General features: G+C 39.8%; 1 long non-coding RNA gene across 1 annotated transcript in view; it reads right to left on the reverse strand.

Moving 5' to 3' along the window:
- LOC125085222 (uncharacterized) overlaps nt 1-20,586 on the reverse strand; it is a 65,754-nt gene that overhangs the window by 40,226 nt on the left and 4,942 nt on the right. The window contains exons 2-3 of the long non-coding RNA XR_007122818.1: nt 19,367-19,495; nt 12,937-13,026 (exon numbers count right to left, since the gene is read on the reverse strand). This is a non-coding gene — a long non-coding RNA (uncharacterized LOC125085222). The remainder of the gene's footprint in view (nt 1-12,936; nt 13,027-19,366; nt 19,496-20,586) is intronic.

The raw sequence follows: 20,586 nt of genomic DNA on the forward strand, positions 1-20,586 counted from the left end.
CTTAAAAAAGAAAGAAAAGAAATAGGGTCTGCTCATCTGGATTAATTTTGTAATTTTAGCATTTCACCTCAAATATTTAAAAAAAAAAAACCTTTAGATAAAAGTGAGGAAGAACAGTTCTTTCATGCTACATGCTCATTCTCGAGTCATCTTTTTGAGGTATGTGTATGACTATTTTATTGTGGTCTTCAACCTTCATGGGGACATCTCATGAAGTTGATTTCTCTCTAACTTAAAGGCTAACTGATGGCCAGGTCCAGAAGAAAAGCTTCGGACAAGCAGGGCACCTAAATATTTTTATTCCTTCTACTTGAACAATTAAATAAAACTGTGCTTTGTAGGCTGCCTTGGGAAGTGGCAGGCTTAATAGCTGCTGAATTAACAGTGGAGTTGCCATTACACTCGAGGTAAAGTTCATTTAAACTTCAAGTCAGCTACAATTCAAGGCTGACATTTCCCAAGCAGGTGGGATAGAAGAGGTTTCAGGATATAATAGATACTACTGACTAAATCCTAAAGAGGAGGTTTCCAGATTTTTAAAGGGTATGGCAAACAAATAATAAATTGAAACTCTCCCTCAATGTTCAAAGAGAAGCTCCCTTTAAAGTCTTACTTATGGAGTACCTCAGAAATGTAAGCATGTATAAATCGAAGGTATCCCCAAATGATCGCTAATGGATCAAAATTTAGACCCATTATAAAATAAAACACCACTTTAAGCTTCCCTGGCTTGATTATACATATAGTCTGAGCAACAGAATAGTGTTAAAATTCCTCAATACTATTTTGCATCAGTGTTCTTGGAAACACACAAGAATGAAAGCCCATCTGCTTATCTATCAGACTAAGTTGTTTTCAGGAACTTCTTTGTAAGTAGATTCACCCTATTAGTTTAATCTAGTTTGCTGCTATTTATGCTGGTGTATTGGATGACTGTAGCTCTTGGTGATAAATACAGATTGGTGTCCTTAATTTTCTGGGCCTTCAGCTTGACCAAGTAATGTATCATCGTCTCTGCTTTGGTAGATGGCCAAAACTATGCTTTTGTTTGTTCCCTTTTTAAAGTTATCCAAATTAAATATGCACTGAAGAATTAATGAGAGGACTTAAATACATTCATTTGATAGACTTTTTTTTTTGCAGCCATTAAATAGGGTGATACAACATTAGCATCAGAAATGAAGCACTTAGGTATAAATCCAACAAAACATTCAAAAGAGCTACATGAAGAAAATTATAAAACTCTGTTGAAAGAAATCAAAGAAAAACTAAATAACTTGAGAGATATTTCATATTCATGAGGAGGAAGTCAATAGTGTAAAGATGTTGTTTCTTTTCAACTTGATCTATAGATCCAATGTAATCCGAGTCAAAAATCCCAGCAAGTTATTTTGTGGATACCAACAAATTGATTCAAAAGTCTACATAGAGAGGCAGGAGACTCAGAATACCTGACCCAAGACTGAAGGAGAAGAATAAAGTTGCAGAATTGACACTACCTGACATTAAGACTGACTTACTACAAAGCTACTATAATCAAGGCAGTGTGGTATTGACAAGAGAATAAACAAATAGATCAATGGAAAATAGTTGAGAAAATATGCCATTCACAAACATTAACTGAAAATAGATCATACCCCCAAATTTGAAATACAAAACTACAAAATCCCTAGAAGATAACCAAAGAAAATATAAATGACTGCGTTTCCCAATGACTTTTTAAAGACAACAGCACAGGAATGATTCATGAAAGGCACAATCCACTTTGAAAGACAGTATGGCAGGTTGTTTTTCACAAAACTAAACACATTCTTATCACACAATGCAGCCATAACATGCCTTGGTATCCACCCAAAGGACTTGAGAAGTTAGGTCTACACAAAAACCTGTTCGCAAATGTTTACAGCCATATTCAAAATTGTCAAAAGTTGGAAGCAACTGAGATGTCCTTCAACGGGGGAAAACCTGTGGTACATTCATACTATAGAATACTATTCAGCTCTCAAAGGAAATGAGGTACCAACAAGCCACATCAAGGCACGGAGAATCCTTAAATGCATATTACAAAGTGAAAGAGGTCCATCTGAAAAGGCTATATACTGTATGATTCCAGCTATGAAACATTCTGGGAAGGACAAAATTCTCCAGATGATATGATAGTGGTTGCCAGGAGTCCAGGGGAAGAAGGAAGGTATTGGCGGAATACAGAAAAACTTCAGGATAGAGAAACTACTCCTGATTCTGTCATAGTGAGTATGTCACTATACACTTATCAAAATCCCTCAAGTATACACCATTATGAGTGATTTCTCATGTAAACTATGATAGATAATCATGTGCTAATGTTGATTCACAAATTGTAACAAATGTACCACTACGTTGTGGGATGTCAAAGTGAAGGAGCCCGTATGTGTGACCAGGAGAGGGTATGTGGGTACCTTATGCTCAATTTTTCTTTGACTCTAGGACTGCTCTTAAAAATTAAAATTAGTTAAAAAAAAAAAAAAAAGAATGAGGTAGATTTGCATGGATCAAAAGGGTAAAAAGACGAAATCTGTTGTCAGGGGAGAAAAGGCAAGTTGCATACTATGCATTATAAGAACTGATGTCTTCGGGGCGCCTGGGTGGCTCAGTGGGTTAAGCCGCTGCCTTCGGCTCAGGTCATGATCCCAGGTCCTGGGTTCAAGCCCCACATCGGGCTTTCTGCTCAGCAGGGAGCCTGCTTCCTCCTCTCTCTCTGCCTGCCTCTCTGCCTACTTGTGATTTCTCTCTGTCAAATAAATAAAATCTTTAAAAAAAAAAAAAAAAGAACTGATGTCTTCTACGCGGGTGTCTGTGTGTTGAAACATTATTTTATAAATATACATACAATCATTTCATATGTTCCTGAAAGCATCATGGGAAAACTGGAAGAACAGGGACACCTGGGTGGCTCAGTAGGTTGAGCGTCTGCCTTCGGCTCAGGTCCTGATCCCAAGGTCCTGGGATTGAGTCCCACATCTCTCTGCCTGCCGCTCTCCCTGCTTGTGTCCTCTCTCTCTCTCTCTCTCTCTGATAAATAGATAAATAAAAATCTTTAAAAAAAAAAGAAATTTGGAAGAATATGTGCTAGTTAATGGTGGTTATCTATAGGTAGTAACTCAATAATGGGTGATTGTCACGCTAGATTTTATAATTTATGTTCCTAGATACTTGTGTCAAGTATTTGTTGCTTTTATTATCAGAAGAAAAAAGGGGACTGGTAAGAAAAGCAATAAAGTTTATAATCAAGTAAATCAAGAGTTCTCTTCTTATATTGGGGCAGGTGGAATGCCCCTGGAATTTTTGTCCCTCTGACTCCCGCCCTCCTGTGTGGGCCCGTTTTCTCTGCTATATGTCAGCCCGACCTGCACAGGTTGGGATCCTTGGCTCTGCTTTTACTAAAACACAGATGGGTTCCCTCAGGCCCTGCTCCAGGGCTCCAAGCCTCTCTCTTCAGCATTTACACAGCCTTTACTGAAAGGGTTTTCAAGATCTATAACCTTCTGGGCCTAACTGATGCCCAGACTCTGAGACTTGTTGCTTTTGGGAAGGGTCTCAGAACCATCTCAACCTCTCTCCTCCTGCTTGGGAGACATGGGCACATACTCCTGAAAGCTGCCTCTTCTTTCCCGAATTCTCCAGGAAACCCTGGCAATGAGTAAATAGCCCCTGAGGCTGGTCTGCATTTCTTGTAGGGAACAACACTTCAAGGGAGGGCTGCCCCCACTGTGCTGTCGTTCCTACTCTGAGGGAAGCCAAGTACCTGTGTAGCTCCTTTCCACAACATCTAACAACCCACCAGCACTGACGGAACAAAAAACACACATGCCTGTTGCAGGTGGTCCCACAAAGAAAAGAGAAGCTATTTTCATTTTCAAGCAGCTCACACTTTGGAATGTTTTTAAAAGTGGCAAGTAGAGAAGACTTGTCATACCTCTCTCCCATCTCCCTTCCCGTACTTCTCCCTTTCTTGCTTTTTCACAATTCTTATCTATTATTTTTGTCTGGGTTAGGACCAAAGTCAGAGGTTTAAAGATCTGGTTTCCCTGGTTGTTGAAATTATACCATCGGAAAGGGAAGAACCTAGAACATTCACTCTTCTTTATCACAGCCCATCCTTATAGGAGAGACCCATCCCCCAGATATGGACACCCTCACTACTGGGACCAGCTCATCTAGCAAGGTGATTTTTCATCTTTTCATAGGCACATGAGATACACAATTAGGAGCTTCTCATCTGCACAAACAAAAACCTGTGTCCTCAGGAATGTCTGGACAGTGTGTTGGAAGGAGCCCAGCACACCAAGCCCAATAATGTTGTTCCTCCAGGCTGGAGACAAAGCACAGATGGAGTGAGGCTGTGTTTGGCCTTAGTCGTTTGTATTGGCTTTTGAGAATTCTACTGAGGCTAAGCAACCACAAGTTCCTGTTTGGTTTTATTTTGATTTAACAGTCAACCATATGCTACTGCCTTAAATCGGCCAGTCCCCATAGGTGATAACACAGTTTGAATCCATTCCACAAGGGTGATATTGGCCCATGATGAAGGGAGCAGCTGGTTCACTATTAGTGGCAATGCTTTTGGGGAGTAGGAGGATCCTTCTTTCAAAAATGATCACTTCTATATTGGAGAAAATCCCTTCTATCAACCTTGCTATAAGTTTATGAAGCTACTACTTTCCAGTCATGTGATTTTTTTTAGTCTCTAAAGATGAAGCAATTCATTAAGGAAAGCCTGATTCTAAGACATGAATACTCCTTGGAAGCAGAGGTGTGGGCAATTGTTTTTCAGGCTAAGCTGATAGCCTAGAAATGGGTCATGATCCATTTCTTAAGTTTACCTGACAAATTTTGCTTGGGGATTTTGTAAATGACAGATTTCTAGTCCCCTATTTTGGTAACTGGTCTATGTCTGCAGAGACGTGGGGTTTTGCCCCCTTAACAGTTACACCAGATGACTGATCTGATTATATGGGAGTGGAGCCTTCATGCTGCCAGGGCTATGTTCTAAGAAAGGGAGCCCCAGCTCATGGTAGTGGAAAATGTGTTTGGGATTCTTGGATTTTCAGCTGGGAGCTCAAGTGCATTGAAACTTTTCTTCCTGACACTGAAGGACAATAATTTCTTGATACTTGATTTTTCTTGATTTCCTTGATCAGGAAAACCTTCCTATGGAGGAAAGAGGCCACTCAAGCCCTTGGTGGACCCAATTTGTATAAGTAAATGAAACCCAAACCTCTTATCAATCAGATAAATCACCAGTATAGCATTTTACATTTGGACTTGTGAGTTGCACACATACACACACATCAACCCATTTTTTCAGCTTTCTAGCTCTAACAAGATCTGGTCTATATGTCCTGTTAACTGCCCACTTAGGAAAAGAAGAATGGGGTGAAGGGATTATTCGGGATAATCCTTCTGCAGGAATCTAGAGGTGCTGCCTTTTCCCCAATTTCTGTTCTTGAAGAGAACAGCCCTGAAGCTCTTAGGAACTAGGAGATTGCAAATTAGGGATTACAATAAGGTGTAATTCATCAAGTAAATTATAGTATATTCATTCAATATAATATTATGATACAACCATTATAATGATAACACTTATAAATAATTGACAATGGCACTGGAAAAGAACATAATATTCAATAAGACAGCAAAATGTAGAACCACAGAACCACTATTATACATAAACACATATATGTAGGAACACGACCAAGGTATGAGATATAAAAATATAATTTTATTTTTTTTACAAATAGATGGGTTACAAATGACTGCTATTTTATTCCTTAAATTTCTTCTCTAGGTTTCTCTCTCTCTCTCTTTTTTAAACTAAAATCTGATATGTCTCTAATATTGTTCAGAATGAAAAATAATTCAAGGTGATAAAAGGGAAAAAACTTCCAAGTTAAATCAAGTAATTTAAAGCCATGTTAAGAAGCATGTGTTTCCAGTTATGGCTCTAGGCTCTGTGCATTCCCACTATGGGTGGGACACCTGCCATTAGTAATAATTAGTAACACCTGCCCCCGGGGAACTTCAGGGTAAATTTTATAACTGATGCCACAAGGATCCCTTAGAGTCAGAGCACCCTGCGCCATGTCCTGCTCTGTGTGGTCAGTCTAGATCAGAAATCCTGAGGCAGAGCAGGCAAAGGAGGTGAAAAGATGATCTGATAACTGGTTAAAAAACTGTGGTGGGACTTTTTACAGTAGTCTTCAATTTATAGACTACTTTGGGACAAAATGTGTTATTGAGTCCAGAGATGAAATAAAAACTAGCAGGAAAAAGTTACTGGAGGGTTCAAATTTCAGCCGAGCCCATGGAAGACCTTTCTAACAACTGGAGCTTCTGAGGAGGGCAGCTCCACAGCCAGAGCTCAGTCTGAAGCTGGAGGACCATTTGTCCAGGATGCCAGTAAGGGGTGGCTGTTTGAAGGAGACAAAGGCTGTGTGAGGTGGCATCGAAGCTTCCTACCCAGCTCTGGGACCCCAAGTTTTCAGATGCACAAGGTTGGGATGTTATTTGATCAAGCAAGCAGGACAGGCATGACTACTCCCATCATACAGAGGAGCAATTTGAAGCTCAGAGAGATTAACGGAAGGTCCAAATCGTACAGCTAGAGGGGCAGAACCACAAACTTCACACTCAAACACCAGGGGAGATGTACAGAGCCAGGATCCCAGTAACTCAAAGATTCAAGAAGACAGACCCTCGACAGGTAAACGACAAGGAAAAAAGGCAACTTCCCCTCAACCTTTGGCCTTTGTGACTGGATTATATCGCAGAGAACATCTTCTTGTGTCATCCAACATGTAGTTTGCCAGTAAAAAGAGTCACAGTGGAAGGCACAGTCCAATCCAAAGTTGTGTTGTCTGAGAGGCACTCTAAACTCTCTCAGGGGGCTGAGGGAGACTGCAGGTAGCAGCCCTACCTGTCTTGACTTGGTCTGAGGCTGGGGTGGGAACCGCTCAAACAGGAAGGGGAAAAAAATGCCTGATTCCCTGAGGGAGAACATGAGCCTGCCCTAAGGGAAGCAGGAACCTTCTCTCTCTGTGTTTCCAGAAAAACTCTACTCACAGCTACTTGGCTCCTGAGGAAATACGTAAAGCATTCCTGCCAAAGAAAACCCAGGGGCACGGAAGATGACTAGGGAGAAGGGGTGGTCTTTTTCATCCTAGGTTTCTGGCAGTTTGGCCTCAGGCTGGAGTTGTTGTCATGGTTGTTTTGGTGCTGCTCTGCCACAAAGAGAAATCAGGGTTGGGGGATGAGAGGAGAGAATAATTCAGGTGAAATAAAACTGGGACCATAGACACATTTTCTTTCTCCTCAGAGAACTGCCAGGACATTAACATGACATTCACAGAGTACTCAGCATTCTTGACTTCATGATGGCTGATTTCATGCAAGCAAGGACTCAGAAGAAATAAAAGTCATTCCATTAACATTTATTGAGCATGTATCTTGTGACAGGTACTCTCTAGAACACTGTCCATGTATTGGTTCACATGGGCTTCTTGAAGATTCTACGAGGTGGCTATTATCATTACGCTTATTTAGCAGATAAGGAGAGAAGCACAGAGAAGGTTCTGCCCACATGTCCAAGGTTTGGGACTATATTTGTTATTTATTAAACAGCAGAGCTGAGATTGAAACTGAAACAGTCTCACTCAGAGCCCAAGTTACGCTAGATTGCAGTGTTGTACTAGCAGTCCCGATGAGGGAATGAAATCATTGAGGCAAGTTACGGAACTTGTTCAAAATCCACACACAAATGAAGGACAAATCAGCACTAAACACTCTAATATTCCAAGATGAGGTCAGATGATGGTCCCCTAGCCCAAGAATCTCCTGGACCAGTGCTTACAAACCATGACCACTGGCATTTTGTTCAACTTCCTGAACAAATGTCTTAGAAAAAATCGAGGTAGATGTTGAGCCAAACACTCACTAGATACCTACAATGAGTCAGGCCCTCTCCGCATCGGCCATTCTCCTAACTCATGGATCCCTCACAGCCAACTTTGTAAACACCATTTTTATCTCCTTGCTTATAGATATTAGCACCATATTTGAGGTCCCAGAACCAGTTAACAACAGAGAAAGAAGCAGCAGGTCTCCTGACTCAGCCCAGGCCCCTCCACTTTACATTTCAGTTCGCTTCCTCAAATGCAAGAGTTCTTGAAATAACACAATTTCTAAAACATTTAGATGTGAATCTTATCACTTTGACCTTAACAGAAGGTTGATAAAATTTTTTGAAATGTCCTAGCCTTTAATAATTAATTAAATGGAGCTCATAAAGGGGATAAGTCTGACTCTACAGTAATGAGATGTTTTATTCTCCCTCATATAATTTTACGGATGTTTGCAATCACTTTTCATGAAGATAACGTCCTTCTCAAGGAAGCAAGTTGGTTTCTCTAAGGTTTGGATTCCATGTTACCTTCTCATAGTCTCATAGACTCCAAGGAACCCAAAACCCACAGACTAAGTGAAATTGGTGGAGGAAAGCATTTCCAAAAGGAATAGAACAGATCCATTTTTTAATCAAAATGAGCCTCTGGAGACAGATAGATAGATTGATCAAAAGATAGATAGATAGATAATAGAAACTGAGAGAGAGGAAGAGAGAATGAATATGTATCACACAAACAGCCAATGTGATAGGAATGAACTCAGCCAGACCTTGGCACTTAATAAATTACCAGTTTCATGGGGATGGTTTCAGTAAAGCTCTGAAGTCAGCAGTACAAGGAATTCTATAACACCAAGACAGCAGTCTGTTTTCAGAAGAACTGGACTTGAACCGGAAGTCAATTACTCATCCTAAAATGGCAAGAGATTCACTGGCAGACACTTTGGGGATACAGAGGTGCCAACTCTTGGGATGACCTCACCATAAATTCTGAAATGGATAATAATACTTTTGGGGATTCTGTTAAAGTTCATCAGTGAAAGTCCCGGCCATTACTTGAAAAGCCCTAATACTTTCAGTTGACTATTACTATTAATAGTAACTCACGAATTCAATCCAAAGTCACGCCTTCTACAGAGTCGGTTTTAGTGTGTTTCTTAATTAGGTTTTCCCATTAGCCACGTTCATAACTTCCGGGGGAAATGAAGCATTGGAGGTCATTGCTGTGAGGGGCTGCTGGCCAAATCACTGACAACCCATCACGATTCTCTGTGCTCTTTAGACACCACTTTGCACCCTCCCAGTCTCCCACACCAAGACCTAATCCTAATCTTCGGTTCTTTCCTGAGAGGCTGAAATAAAGAATAACTTTGAGGAAGCAAGACGTGAGAGAAGCAAATCAGCAGTGAAGGGGCAGCCTTCATCTCTCATGCATTGATTAATTCATCACGGATTGAATAAATGAACCTCTCACTTCCTAAGATCCCCAGGATATTTGTTAGTAAAGAGGGCTGACTGAAAATGTATCGGGGTGGAGCGGAAAACTGTGAATGAATCCCCAAATTTAACTTTTTAACATAAAAAGCTCTCTTTTGGAATTAACATGTGAAGGCGGTCAAAATAAAGACCTATGACAAAGCCATGCCAATTAGAATAATATAATATTAACATAAGGAAAAACCAACGAATGGATCAGAGTGGAGGGCACAGAAAGACAGTGACCAATACACAGTCAACAAATCTGTGGTAAAGGTCACTCAGCAGAGAAATGAGGAAACAATGATGTTATCAGTAAGTAATCCTTTGTCAACTGCATAGCTGTAGAGAAAAATCACGATTGTATGTATCTTTACCTTTATATTATACCATACACAAAAATCTGTTCAAGATGAATTACAAATTGAGGGCACCTGGGTGGCTCAGTCATTAAGTATCTGCCTTTGGCTCAGGTCATGATCCCAGGGTCCTGGGATGGAGTCCTGCATCAGGCTCCCTGCTCAGCAGGAAGCCTGCTTCTCCCTCTACTACCCCTCCCCCCGCTTGTGTTTCCTCTCTCGCTGTCTCTCTGTCAAATAAGTAAAGAAAGAAAGAAAGAAAGATCTTAAAAAATTAAAAAAAATTTTAAAAAGATGAATTACACACCGAAAAGCGGCAGATAAGTAATAAATAGCTTATAAGAAAATATAGGAAAATGTTTTTGATGACTTTGATGTAGGCTGGTTTTCTTAAACCAGTCCCTCAAAAGTTCTGAGCAGCAATAATTATACAGGAATAAATTACAGTCAAGTGCCTCTGTTTATTTAAAGTCACACCACTGGGCCAGTGAGGAGACAAATCCTATATAGAAAAATATACATATATATGACAAATGACTCAGCCAGATTAAACATATAACAGCAAATATAACAAAAAACAAAAACGTCCCAAAATCACTTTGAAAAAGATAGGAAACAATAAAATTGAAAAGATTTGAACAAATAATTTGCAAAAAGAGAGAATGATATCCAAATGAACAATTAGCCTTAGCAGTAATCAGGGAAATACTTATTAAAATTAATATGTGACAGTATTCCATAATCAAAGGATCCCTAAAATAAAAAAAGATGGAAAATCTTTTTTCCATCTGTATGTATAGTCACCAAAACTCTTACTCACTACTGATGGAAGTATCAACTGGTACAATTACTTTGTAAAAATATTTGGCAATATCTACTAATGCTGAACATACCTGTCCTCAGAATTGGAGATGGGTCTCTATGTTCACCAAAAGACATAGAAGAGAATATTTATAGAAGAATGACTCACATTTATCTCAAATTATATAGTTTAAATAATTCACAAGTAAATACAATATGGAAGAAATTAAAAAACATAATATTGAACAAAAACATAGGCATAAAAAAAAGGACATAGAATTAGATCCTATTTATACAAACTTCATATGAAGTATAAAACCAAGTAAAGCCAACCTAGGCTATTTAAAGTCAAAACAGGGTATCTCCAGGGGAAGAACTGACTATCAGGGGGTATGAGTCAGGTCTCTGCTCATGCTCTTTTCTTGATGGCAGTGTTGGCTACACAGGTGCATTCATTTATGAAAATCCTACAAGCAGTGCAGTAATGTTGTGGACACTTTTCAATGTTTACTTACTTAAAAAAAAATCCCATGGTGGAAACAAAAGATGGATAGGAGTCATCGGAGAAAACAAAAATTTTTACAAATTCTGGGAACAGTTAACTTTCTACTTTGGGAGCATCTCTGAGAAAGCTGATAAGGTTAAAACCAGGAGGTAAGAGTACCTCCTTGATGTACACAGCCCCTCTCACATTTATGTGTGTAACAGGTAGACTGTAGATAATAATGATGTCATTCCCTCTTTTGTCTATCGTTAACATTTCCCAGGGTAACAATACTGCTCTAATAGAAAATGACAACAGACTTGTCATAATGCCCCCAACAACCACTCTGGTTCAGGCCCCAAGCCCAAGGAAATGACAGAGCCGCTCATTCCCATCTTGTGTAAAAGGAGCAACATAACAAATATCAAGGGGAAAGAAAGCTCGTCACAACCATGCTAGTCAAAGTCAACTGTGAAGAGAGGAGAGAGGACATGTGTTTGAGAGCTCAGAGTCTTCGGTCTAGTCAAAGATGCGATGCTCAAAGGGAAAAAGGAAATCAAAGATGGTATTTAAGGGCTGTTAGACTGAGTCCCAAATGGCATGGACACAGAGGGGACTAAAAAGGAAGAATGATGGATCACATCCTGTTAAATGCACGAAGAACCGAAAGGTAGACCTAGTTCTTATAAAAGGGAGGAAAAAATGGCTACACAGATCCTTTCCCCTCCCAGCTGTCCCTGGGTTGGCAAATCCCTAATCTTGTTTAAAGGCCAGTTCAAATATTAATTCCTTATAAAGTCACTCCTTCCCCCTCCCAGAGATCCTCACAGGACTTTGCACAAATCTAGATTTTACTTATTATGCACTTTGGACTCTAAATTGCATTTTTTATGTCTAAGTAGCTGGCTGCTCCCTCCATTATGTGTATAAAACCTCAGGGCAAAGCATCTTAGCATGTAGCACAGTCATCTGAGATGTTTTCATAGTCTTTTTTTTAAATAATTTTGTTACAAAGGGAATACATACACATGGCAAGAAAAAAATTAAAAACAGCAGAGACAAGTATAAAGGGGATGGATAAAATTTCCTCCCCATGATCTAGCCCAGCAGTTTACAAGCTTTTCTTGCAAAGGACTAGATAGGAAATATTTTAGGCTTAGCAGGACTATGGTCGTTGTTAGAGCTACTCAACTCTGCCGGGTGCTTCACAAAAACAGCTACAGATGATATATAGAAACAGATGAATGAGGTTGTGTTCCAATAAAACTTAACTTTGAAGAACAGGTAGCAAACCAAATAGTTTTCCCACCCCTATATACTGAGTGATGGTCTCATGTCCCAAATTAATGACTGTTAGAAAGGTTTTATAAAATGCACTGTTAGTTGAGTATATCCTTTGTGCAGCCCCACTAACCAAAATGTAGCTTTAAAGACAGCAAAAATACACAGTGACTGATCTGTACCAGTTTCTTCAAAGAAAAAAAAAAAGTTCCTAAATCACTTTCTCCCCACCATAAAGAACAGGTCTATGTGGTTAGGTAGCTACTAACTACCGTTGTGGAACGTCTGCAGTCAAAAAAGAAAGCAAATGTATCCAAGTCGTTGGCGCCCCCATATCGCCTAAACGTACAGTTTTCACTAGAAATGAAATTACTAATTCTAGTTTCATGCTCAGATGAGCCTGTAAAATTATCTAAACCATTCGACATATAAATTATGACATAAGCGCTAATACAAGGACCCTAGGCTTTTGGGGGCTGCTTAGAAATCTATCCACAAAGGTGAATACTATTTCAAAAATAAAATCCATTCCAAGCCAAGAGAAAAAAAAATTAAAATACTATCTCTTTGTAACATCAGAAACCACAAGCACATACCTTCATAAGGGGACTGAGGTGGCTGTTGGTTTCCCTTGTGTCCCTCAACTGGGTGTAGATTTCAGGTCCTTTAGTAGTGAGACATGGTATCTGTGGAAGAAAAAACATTGGAACTTATACTAAAACATAAAACAAAACAAAACAAAACAAACAAAAAAACCCTTATCAGTAGGAAAGGTTCTAGTGAATCTTAAGAACAAGTTCCATTCTGGAACTTTGAAAAACATTGATGAATTATAGGTTTTCCACTGTCACTGGCTTCCCTGATTTTCTCACTCTGCTGATGATTTGCTCTTTGGATCTCTGGGTCTCCATGTTTCTGACATATCCTCTTTCCCTCTCCCTCTCTCTCACTCCTTCCTGCTTTTCTCTCTCTCTCTCTCTCACTCTGGTTCTATCATAGTCTTTGGGGTCTTTTCTCTTTCTCTCTCTGTACCTCAACCTCTGTCTGTTCTGTTTCTCTTTCTTTCTTTATTCCTTTGTCTGAGGTTGCCTTTCAATTAAGCAATGCAATTATCAAAGTTCTTTTCCATGGCCAGGCGAGACTTTTAGTGACTCGCCTTCATGGGTGAGGAGTTACAGGTAGAATATGAGTGCTTGACTTACTATGTATTCATATAGCTCAGGGTGTGTGTGTATGTGGGGGGGGTGTGTGCATATATGAACATGTACATGTAGGTAATTATGTAGATGAAAATCCAGATGAAGCTAATATCTGAGATTTAAACTGAGATATATGTTTTCTTCGTTGGACTTACAGGTCACCAAAACATCTACTATATAGTATACAGTCTTGTTGGTGCAAATACCTCCGCATATGTCTCTTTTTTTAAAAGACTTTATTTGGGGCGCCTGGGTGGCTCAGTGGGTTGAGCCGCTGCCTTCAGCTCAGGTCGTGATCTCGGGGTCCTGGGATCGAGCCCCGCATCGGGCTCTCTGCTCAGCAGGGAGCCTGCTTCCTCTTCTCTCTCTGCCTGCCTCTCTGCCTGCTTGTGATCTCTGTCTGTCAAATAAATAAATAAAATCTTTAAAAAAAAATTAAAATAAAATAATAAAAGACTTTATTTATTTATTTGACTCTCCCCACTAAGCAAAGAGCCTGTGTGGAGCTCAATCCTCTGGGACCATGACCTGAGCCAAAGGCAGATGCTTAACCAACTGAGCCACCCAGGCGTCCCCAATACCTGTCTCTTTTCTAATTAGAAAACCAAACTGATGAGGAAAGTCTTGGTTGCATTCACTATCACATGATTAGGAGAAACATACAAAGTGATCTCCTACCATCTTTGTCATCAAAACTATCTAGACTAGTAATTAGAAATTTGGGGGTTTTTGGTGAAATCTAGGTGCTAGAATTAAGTATAATGAAGCTTATAAGGTTCATGATCTTTTTTGGTTTAGTTTAAAATATTTTTTAAGTAATAAAAGTAGCATATATTCATAGAAGAAAAATTAAAAAAACAATTTAAATGATAGTCAAAACGGTCATGATCAATGATAATATTTTAGTCTTCTCTTTCTACATTTTTTCATATTTTCTTTTTCTTCTACAAAAATAGAAACATATTTGACCAGGAATACCGAGCCCCTATTATGTACCAGATGCGCTGTTAGATAATTAAGATACATCAGAGAACACAACAGACAAAAAATTCTACCCCTCAGGGAACTTAAAATCTTACTTTTAAAAAATTTATGGTTTTACTTTTGCTTTACTGCATACATTTTCTAAGTCATTTAATATAGATTTATAATGCACTTAATAGGTGTATAACATTTTATCACATTGATGCACAAGAAGATGGGTATTATTTTGCTTTTGTGGACCAAGAAAAGTCCAACACCCCCCCAAAACATACAAACCCAAAGTCATACAGCAAGAATTTAGTATTTACTCTGAGTGAATAGTTATAAGTGCTGTGAGGGATATATAGAAAAAAGAATAAAAACAATTTTTTTCTAAATATGAGGGATGACCCCAGCCCTCTAAGACATGAATATTGACAAGAGAGGGAGCATAATTACAGAAGAGAGAGACAATATACTTTATACACCTGCTACATGGGCATTACACGCTCTTACAAGGGTGTACTCTTATTAATTCAATGACGACATCTACTAGTACTACTACTACTACTACTACTACTACAGATAATGTTTATTACTACGTCCCAGGAACTACATGCGGTAAGGGCTATCAACCCATTTAAGACTGTTAACAACCCTATAAAAAGAATATTTTTATGTATGAGGAACTAGAGGCATCGAGTCATAGTTATTTTCATGAAGTCACAGAGCTAGTAAATGATGAAGCAGTATTTCAAACCCAAGAAGTCTGTTTCCAGAATCTTTACTACTGATCATTATATTAGAGTTAAAAAAATGTACCATGTTTTATCCTCAGAGTACAAATCTTATTTATATGGATAACCAAGAAAAATGGTACCAAAAACTCATTCTCATACAAACTACGAAGTGTTTATTTCAACAGTGGAAAGAATGCTTTCCAGGGAAAAGCATTGTCTTTCCTCTTTCTGACATCTTATATGTGCATCATTCTCTCTCCTCTAGTCAGCTTCAGCAGGTCTGACCTCATTGCATTCAGACTGTTTTAAGAGGTTATTGAAAGCTGTGGACTTCAACTTTTTCCAGAAAAATAAAACATGCTCATATACACACAATGTGCAGGCAATATCGGGAAGTTCGTGGGCCCTGAAGCCTATAGAAGAATCCTCTAGGGAAATATTTTTCAAACTTTAGTGTTACTAAGAATCACCTAGGGGATTATTAAAACATAAATACCCCAGCTCACTCTCCTACCCACTTCAACAGAATAAATACAAATTCTAGAGGCTACATTTACTTCAAACACCCCAGGTTATTTCAGTGTGGGGGCCTGAGGAACACCCTTGAATGTAGTTTTGGTTGCCTATTGGAGAACACAAGACTGCTCAGTTCAAAACCCGGGCTGGTCAGGTGGAAATTCCAGACGTGGGTGACAAAAACCTTTTACATGATTCTTATCAAAGGAAAGAAGTGAGGAACTAAAAAAACCTTTGACTTTCCAAAGAGGCAAGGCCCGGATCAGATGACCCATGAGTTAGGGTCCCTATATCCTCTCTCATTCTCATTAGGGAAGTGACTGGAAACATCAAACCTCTGGCGCTTGGGCACAGTATGATTAGCTAATTACCCGATAACATGTCTTGGTAGCCTGAGGTCCACGTGAGTGTCCATATCTCTCTAGATCAGCAGCCAACAGGGAGAAATCAAATGCTAGTTTGCACATATTCATTCTTCCTGGAGAGCAAGCTGGAGGTGACAAGTTAATGATGTCACAGGAGTCACTCACAGGAATGTGTGGACGTCATGAAAGGAATCAAACACCCTGAGAACCAGCCAGCACCCTGAGAACAGAGTAACACGGAAGGGGGTACACTTAGTTTTTTCTGTTCATGCCAAGGATTCCCCTGTCATCTCTTGAACTGGCTTAGGAATTCCTCTCTAAGAAATTTCAGAATGAACCCAATACACAAGGGCAGTCTGACTGTAGAAGGAGCTTTGCAGTCAAAGTCAGAACACAACTCGAATTCCTGATGTACAAGCTTTTACCAGCTAGGTAATTTGTGGCACCTTTCTTAAACCCTCTTGAGACAGAGTAGGAGCTAGACTTGGATTCCCTCCCAACTCTGACCTTGAAATCCAGCATTTCTTGGTAGCTGAAACTTTTGCCTCTTGAGTAGGTATCTTGCAGGTACATGGAAGAAGTGTGTTTACCAAAAGAGGGACTCAACCAGGAAGACTGGTGAAGGCCAAACCAAACCAGTCTGTGCCCCAGGTGGACCCCAGGCCTGACCTGACCTTTCACCAACTTTCTCCCTCATTACAACACTAAAAATCACACCCAAGAGTGGAGATTTAACATGCTATGGAGACATGTAATCCATGGTGAAGCATGTACTGCCCAGTGCACCTATTTTTCCCACCTCCTATATCCCCCACCCCTACATATTCAGGTGTCTCTCCCTTCCCACCTCAGCCTCCTCAGCCTCCATTCTGAGAGCCACCCTGATGGACCCTTTCCTTTGTTCTGTCTCCCCTGTGCTTAAGCATAAGCCCCAAGGGCCTTGCTCAAAACTCCTATTGTCCTCTAGTAAATTCCTGTCCAAGGATCCCAGGTGGCAACACTCTAAGCCTCAATTTCCACAGTGTTAGAATGGGAATAATACCCACTTCACAGGGTTGTTGGAAGGATTAAATTACAAAACATAGTGATGATATTCTGCAATGGGCTTATAGAGGGTTGCTGAAAAGCTAATGGTGACTTACCACAGTTGTTAAAAGTCAGCTTCTGTTATGTGATGTAGAGAGCACACCTGGGTGGAACAGAGTTGTTCGGCAAACTCCCCTCTGCCTTGTCTCCAACCCTCAGTCTCAGTCAGACACAAGAAGAGTAAAAGGAGCCAGGAATGACTGATTTACAATTGTCAGCAAAAAAGTAACACTTCTATCATTAGGCAATGTCACCTGACTTAAAGGAAAGCTTATTAGCGCCCTGTATGATCCCTTTACAAGGCTAATGATAACCCATCAATTACCCTGAATGAAACAACTTGTTCTAAAGCCTAGCACTTATCCCCTGCATCAGTTCTCCTGAACCCCAGGAGCCCTGTGCCCCAGCCCACTGGTGGTTCCTGATCGGCAGGAAGGAAGGCTTAAGCCAAACATAACCCTATTCCCAGCCCATGGCAAAAGGCCTGAGCAAGCACAGGTATCTGTGGAATTCTGTGTCCTAGGTTGTAGCCTCCCGTTCTTCCAACACCTGACACGTAAATCACACTGTTAAACCAGCCATCCCTCAGCTTCATCTAGCACAAAGTGTAGGTAATATTATCTGTCCTTCTTATCTCTTAGGACTACAATGATAATAAAACTGAAGAAATATGACAAAATTCTTCAAAAGTGAAGCCCGTTAAACAGTAAAAAGGCACATTACTGATCTAAGGTAGTAGAGAAATATTCAGTAGATCTCAGCAGAAGTAGACATGGCGGCTTTGATGGATACGTAAAAGTACATGCCAGGCTTCTTTCAAGAACATTCAGGTCCTTTTATCCCCATCAGAATTTTAGAATAATCTCTGTTCTTTCAGGATGAACCTTGCGTAGTAAGATTTCACCCATGTTTCTTGCCAAGGTTTTAACCATTGCATCTGTAAGGGTGAAGAGTGGGCTACACGCAAACGTGCTACTTTGGCACACTGATTATTTTAAATAAAAGTCACTTATGAGATAGCCAGCACAAAAAGAACACTCTGATCGCCCCCCACCCCCGCGCCCCCCACCTGCTCCTCAACCTGCCTTTGTCTCCAGAAAGCAAGAAATAAATCTCCATCTCTGTACAGCAGGTAAAAAAAAATCTTTCCTTTACAAGAAATTTGACCCAAGGAGGCTTTATAAACAAGCTTGTTACTTTTTTACTCTTTTAGCTTCCTAACCAAATCCATTTTTTAAAATTCCTAATCATCTGTAGCTCCCAAAGTTACATTTTCTTGTCTTGTCAATTCCTCAGAGATTTATCATCTCTTCGCCTAAAAACTTGTAAAAATTGCCTGCCCTGGTCATTTCCTGAAGTCTCAATTTCATTATTGTGCCACTGTGTGTACTCTGGTTTGGTTTCGTTTTTATCCTGTTACTCTGTCTCATGTCGATTTAATTCCTGAACCAACTGGAAGAACCTTGGAGGAAAGAAGGAAAATTGTTCCTCTCCTGCACATACATCTGATGGGAGCAGAGTCTGCACTCTGCAGTGGCTGTCACATCTCTTCCAGGCCAGCGTCTCTGGCCATGGCAGGGATGAGGTCTGGCCAGTTTGCCTTTGGAGACACGGGTGCATTCTTCACACTTTCGAGAAGTATGAGGCAACAATCAAGCTACACATAAAGAAAGATCACAGATTTGCATATAAATTTAAAGACATAAAACAAAGGGGCATTTTGGGGAACCTGACTCAGGATGCGTCTGATAGAATTTACTCAATAAAAGACAGTCTTCATTTTGAAAACTATGCTTGAGAAGTAAGTCAGGATAAAAAGAAGCTATGACATCCAACATGAGACTTAAATGTGCAAATAAGGACAATCATAACTTTAAGGGATGCGGTAGGGGGTTTTTTATTTGTTTTTGTTGGGGGGGCACCAATGTTCAATTTTTCATTGGGCGTAGAATATACCCATAATCATTCAAAATTGATAGCATATATTAAGGAATTTCCTCTGTTTTCTCCTGCAGTTCTTCTGCCTACCATGAACAATGGGCATCTCAAAATTCTCCTTTTAAAGTCCTCGCTACTATTTGTTGTCCAATTAAAGCATCACCCTTACTATAAGCCTTCTTAGCCATCCCTGCAAGAAGGTTCCCGTCTCAACTTTACCTCTATAGCAGTTCTGCCTTCAGATGACCCGTGTCTTCTATAGCCTCGTAGGAACGTTCATCACTTTCCATACCACGTCACACACACCTCTTCATCAGCGCCTGGAACATCATAGGTACTCAGCGATATCTGCAGAATGAAAAATTAATAAGATTATTTGCACAATGTTGTTAGTGTTGTCCCTGGCACATGGTACTCCTTAAATGCTAGCAACTGTTCATATAAATAAGAAACACTCCATATATTTTGTGCCAAATTCTATGGTTTCGTGTCCAATTCTATTCTATTCATACTTTTTTTTAAAAGATGTGAGTCATCCCCTGAGTCATTTTTTTTTTAAGTTTTAATTTAAATCCCAGTTAGTTAACAGAGTACAATGCTAGTCTCATATAGTGATTCATCACTTCCACACGACACTTGGTGCTCATCACAACAAATGTCTTCCTTAATTCCCATCACTTATTTAACCCATCCCTCCACTCCCCTCCCCTCCCCCAGAGTCAATATTTAATGATCTTTTATGGAAGGTCCCAGCAAATCCCAAAATGAAGTGTCATTTCTACTCTTGGATTATGCATTTTGCAGCTGAAGTTTCCATGTTTTCCAACACAAAGGTGATGTAAAACAAACTACTATTTTTTTTTTTTTTTTAAATCTTAACACGACTACCAGTACCTGATTTAAACAGTGGGTTTCAAACTTCAGGGATGTAAACACATAGGTATGGGAACAATAGGGAGATAATCTAATCATGTAAAATACAAGGCTTCCTCACTCCCAACTCAAGGACATAGATCAACGTGTCATCTTTGTGTCCCCAAAACTTTACTTACAAATACAAGGAGCTCAACACTCTCAAAATGAAGACACAAAAATGTATCTGACCTGAGTAGAGCTTCAAAGAAACAACAGACTATGTGTCCTCAGAAAGCAGAAAGCTGACAGTCTCCCTACTTTAAAGAGTGCTAGCAAGGAGATTCAAACTGGCCCATCTGCCCCCACGTCTTACGCCTTCTTCCTCTACAGCATCTTGCTTTCTATGTCACAATGTATTTGCCTTCATAATGAGGACCAGAGCCCTGATCAGCAAAGGGAAACTATAAGTTTGTTAAAGAAAGCCAATTCTATGAAAATTTAAATGTATATAAGTGATCACCCAACCTGGTTTTCACAACCGATGTCAAATTAAAATCAGGTTTTTTGTGGACTCGGACATGTAT

This window comes from Lutra lutra, chromosome 14 (genome assembly GCF_902655055.1).
Source record: "Lutra lutra chromosome 14, mLutLut1.2, whole genome shotgun sequence".
Taxonomy (NCBI): Eukaryota; Metazoa; Chordata; class Mammalia; order Carnivora; family Mustelidae; genus Lutra; species Lutra lutra.